The following is a 4927-nucleotide window of genomic DNA, read 5'->3' as shown; positions in this document are numbered from 1 at the left end:
GGTTATTTATCATCAATTTATAAGATTATTTACTTAAAATTAATCATTGATTTTGTATCATTTAACAAAAAAGCAAAGGATGCTTAAAATATTGAACAAATAATTATATTTTATTTCATACTAGTATAACTTATTACAGTATTTCCCAAAGAAATTATAATATGAGGGGGCTGGGGATTTAGCTCAGCGGCAAAGTGCCTGCCTGGCAAGCGCAAGGTTGTGAGTTCGGTTCCCGGTACCGGAGAAAAAACCAAAAAAAAAAGAAATTATAATATGAGATATTCATCTATGCCATATTCTCATTTATCAGAAATAATTGAGATTGACATGTCTGATAAGTATTCTGTATCCAAATGATGTTGAATTTAATGTTACATATAAATCATTACTTTTTTAGGAGAATTTTTATGACAAGGAAGTATTACTGGATGATAGATCCCTATTGATATTGAACAGAAAAACACATCATTTTGCAGGGATTATTTTACTTCTCTTCAAATTATGAGAACATCTGTAGCTTTTAAATTTTTGCTTAGTTTTAAATATCAATATTTGTCTTCCTACTCTGTTTTGAAAGTGACTTTTGCATATGATGCAGAAGGCTAAAATGACAAGACACAAATACTCCTAAGTGAGTTTAACATATTAAATCAGTGTTTAAAAATGAGGCCTGATTTCAATTGTATCAAAAACTACAAGAAAATAAATGCATTGTACTTGTAGACAGCAGCGCCTGAGAGCTTAGCTATGTCTCTGATCTAATTCTACAGCACTTACCACACTCACCATTGTCTGATCCTGAATTGTAGAGAGAGAGGATCCAGATTAACCTGGCCTTGGTCCATATACAGCCCCTCAGGCACAAACGTCCAATCTCTGACTGCTGTAGGATGGTGAGTTGAGACATCAGTACAGAACGGGACCACTCCAGAAGTAGCAAAGTCTCTCAGGAGAATAGCCAAAGCCTTCAAAGCACCCGATTTCTTCTTTTATAAAATATTGTCACTCTTCTACTAGAAATATTAGTGTCTTATAAATTCACTTACAAGTTTTCCCTGTTTTCCTTTCTTTTGATTTTTTTTTATCAGTAGCTTTTTTATTGTGGATGTATTTAGTTAAGTTTCATGCAGCGATGTGTTCAAACAGAAAGCTTCAGGAATCTGGGTTGAATTGAACATAATTCTCCTTTTTAAACCAGATTCATTATGCTCATCCTCTCTTCTGTGTTGTGATTTGATTTAATACCCAGGTAATTTTCAATATGTTTCTGGAATATGTAGCTTATCTACAGGTACAGACAGGCTAAATACATAGATTTCTAAAATTTTTTTTGGAAATGTCCTGTGTGCCTGTTAGGAGACAAATAGATTTTCTTTATCTGGAGTCTTCGGTACAATAAACTGTATGGCATCCGCCTGACACAATTAGGCTTAACATCTCCTATATTTGATTATAATACTTCAGGTACATTACATTTCTGCAGATATGGTCTTAGCATGGTATTTCAATAAATAATTCCTCCTTCTTTGTGTTCTGTTTGGCTGGGAAAGATTTCAGTGTGTCAGAATAGAATAATATCTCTCATTATATTTGAAGCACGAGGAAAGGAAAACAAATACTGACTGTGTAGAATTAAGAATGTAGACATGCCGAGCACCAAATCATTTCTCTGTCTGCAGTTTGTAAATGGGAAAATAGTAAGTTATGTTCTCTGGCATTTGGATCTAAAGGACAGAACAGATGGTAAAAGCTTATTTAAAATTAAAAGAGAGAAAATATTTATCTAAAAGAACTGCAGTGCCAAGAGGTAATTTATGTGTAGGGGATAGCAATGTGTTCAGTAAAGCTTGGTCTTAACTACAATAAGATAATATACAACAAATTGCTAGGTTCTCATTTAAGTGAATTTCTGTTAAGAAATCCACATTGACAGAAAGATTCTCCACTGCATTTGCTATATATATTACTCTAAACTGTTAAGCATAGCACTTTAAGCTCAGTTATTGTCTTTCGGTTTCAAGAAATCGTCCATACAAGAGTGTGTTGACCAAATAGTAATTATTGGATTTATGTTTGAAAGAAAAGACAGTCTGATATCATTTGAAGTCTGCAGAAATAAGATATTGAACTTGATATTACTCAGTAAGAAAACAGAGAAAAGTCTTAGTAATTCAAATGATCTGGGAAATAGATTAAGTTTCTTAGGCCATTAGGTACTATATGGCTGTTTGTTAATTTTCTGTGAAAAACGCATTCCTCTGACAGTCTTACCCGGAATATTGGATTAATCTGATGAACCACACTTCTGTAGTTTAAGAGCACTGCAACTGATACAAATCTAAGAATTGAAATTCAGAAGCATTTCTCCAGTTGAAAATCCCTAGACTACAGGTCAAAGCTCAGGGTTAAAGAGCATAAGACAATACACATTTCATAGTAAAGACCATTCTCAGCAATCAAACTGTCAACATTCCAGAAAATGTGGACATCACTCTGAAGGAACGCACGGTTACCTTGAAGGGCCCCAGAGGAGCCCTGCGGAGGGACTTCAACCACATCAATGTAGAACTCAGTCTCCTCAGGAAGAAAAAGAAGAGGCTCCGGGTTGACAAATGATGAGGAAACAGAAAGGAACTGGCTACCATTTTCATGATCTGTAGCCATGTACAGAGCATGACCAAGGGTGGCACGCTGGGCTTTCATTACAAGATGAGGTCTGTGTATGCTCACTTCCCCATTAACATCGCTATTCAGGAGAATGGGTCGAAATTTGGAATTTCTCGGGTGAAAAATACCTTCACTGAGTTCATACGAGGGCAGGTATTGCTTGCTCAGTATCTCAAGCCCAAGAAAGATGAACTAATCCTTGAAGGAAATGACACTGAGCTTGTTTCATTCAGCTGCTTTCATTCAGTAGGCCACAGCAGTCAAAAACAAGGATATCAGAAAATGTTTGGATGGTATCTATGTTTCTGAAGAGGGAACAGTTCAGCAGCCAGATGAGTAGGTCCAAGAGCTATCCAGGCACAGAAACAAGCTTCTGGACTGCAAGACCAATATGTGATATCTTAATGAGGCAATAAAAGATCATTATTGAAAAAAAATACTTTTTCTCCACATAAAATAATGAGAATATTTTTTTCACAAGGAAGTATACTATCTTCCCCATCTTCAAACTGACACGCAAATATAGTGCATATTTACAGACCGATGTTTCAGTGTATGTATACACTGCGCAACATTCAAATCAAGATAAATATACCTGTCACTTCAGACATTTATCATTTCTCTATGTTCTGCTTTACTTAAAACACTAGCTCTTCTACAGTTTTATTTGCATACACTTTGAAAGATACAGAAAATAGGAAAATATTTTATTTAAAACATTAAATTTGTTTTAAATGACAGCTGATTTTCAGCTCATCTGTCAAGGTAAACTGGAAAGTTTATCCTAAGTGGTACAATTGCAGTTTAGCTCCGGCCAAATGTTGGCCCAATGTGGCTAATTCTATTAACTCCACTGCCTTCTATATAGGACCAAATCTTTATTGGGAATTATTAAACGTTGGCCTATTCCAAAAATTTTCACACTACATAAAAGAGAATATTTTGGACCAAACAAGATTGCTCTTCAGATTGAAATAATAGGCAAAAAGAGTTTCCAAAACTGTCCCAAATTATGACATTAATTAAATGGAATCATACTATCTAATAAGGCAAGCAATTAAGCCATTGATTCTACTAAAGTAAAAGCTTGAAATGCAAAACTGAACCCAAATGAGTACTGAAACTATAACTTTAAGTATCTGTAGATATTACATAGATTTCCTAGCATATACAATAGAAAAATAAAAATAATTAGCATTCAAAATCCTTCTGATTTTTGCACATAGTTTTGACCATTTACCTTAGCTATCTCTACAGTTTTTTTAGTATGGTGTGATATGACTGGGAAGAATTATTACATAAAATTCTTTCTCTTATTGTATTCACATAAAATTATAATCAATGTTTAATGTTCTGAGTTTTTATTTTTAATACTACTACTAGCTGTTCAAGAACTAGCAATTAACTGACTACTACATAACAACTACTCAGAAACTAAGTTTCCCACGACATATTAGCTTTGTATGCAGTACTTATTTTCTGTAATGATTTTAACATGGAGACACTATCAGTACTAAACTCAGATTTACAAAGATTGAGTGACATAATCTGTGAAATCATTACATTGTGTTTCGGCACAGAGAACAATACTACTTATCAGTAATCAAATAACAATAATGTTCTGCAAAGTAGGAAAAATTTCTAGTTCACTAGACATAAATAATTATTTAAACTGCCATTATGAAACAAAAAAGTATTGATTTTCTACCCATCTATACTTCGTAATTAAATCATAAACATTTACAAAGAGATGAATTATATTTGAATAATAGTCTAAAAACAAAACCAATCTGATAGTTTTAAAGATAAATTGAAAAGTAATTAATCCTCATCACCTGAATAAGTAACCACAAAGTCAGGTAGAGTGAAATTTAAGTCATAAATATAAATCAAGAAATCATGTACCAGCCCTTGCAGTTGAGACGGAAGAGAAATAAACTTAATGAGATACTGGCAGACTAAATCATTTCAATAAAGACATCTTCACGGCATGAATCACTTCTGGAAGAATTGACAGTATTGGTGATGTGATTATAAAAGCTGGAGTAAAGACTGATGAAGTTATTACTAAACAATCAAATAAAACTTAGAGGATTGGCAAAATTGCATAACTTGCTAGCATTATAAAGCTACAAAAAGTCAGAGTTGAAACTTTAACCTCAGGGGCTGGGGATTTAGCTCAGCGGCACAGCACCTGCCTGGCAAGCACGAGGTCGTGAGGTCCATTCCCAGTATTGGAAAAAAACAAAAACAAAAACAA

At 33.9% G+C, this 4927-nt stretch overlaps 1 pseudogene; it reads left to right on the top strand.

The window, feature by feature from the left end:
- Positions 1-1646: 1646 nt before the first annotated feature.
- Positions 1647-3019, top strand: LOC102007556 (annotated as a pseudogene).
- The last annotated feature ends 1908 nt before the right edge of the window (positions 3020-4927 follow it).

Source organism: Chinchilla lanigera, unplaced genomic scaffold (genome assembly GCF_000276665.1).
Source record: "Chinchilla lanigera isolate Chin_1 unplaced genomic scaffold, ChiLan1.0 scaffold00018, whole genome shotgun sequence".
In the NCBI taxonomy this organism is placed as follows: domain Eukaryota; kingdom Metazoa; phylum Chordata; class Mammalia; order Rodentia; family Chinchillidae; genus Chinchilla; species Chinchilla lanigera.
The sequence above is the reverse complement of the archived record's forward strand: the minus strand, read 5'-3'. Positions and strand labels throughout refer to the sequence as shown.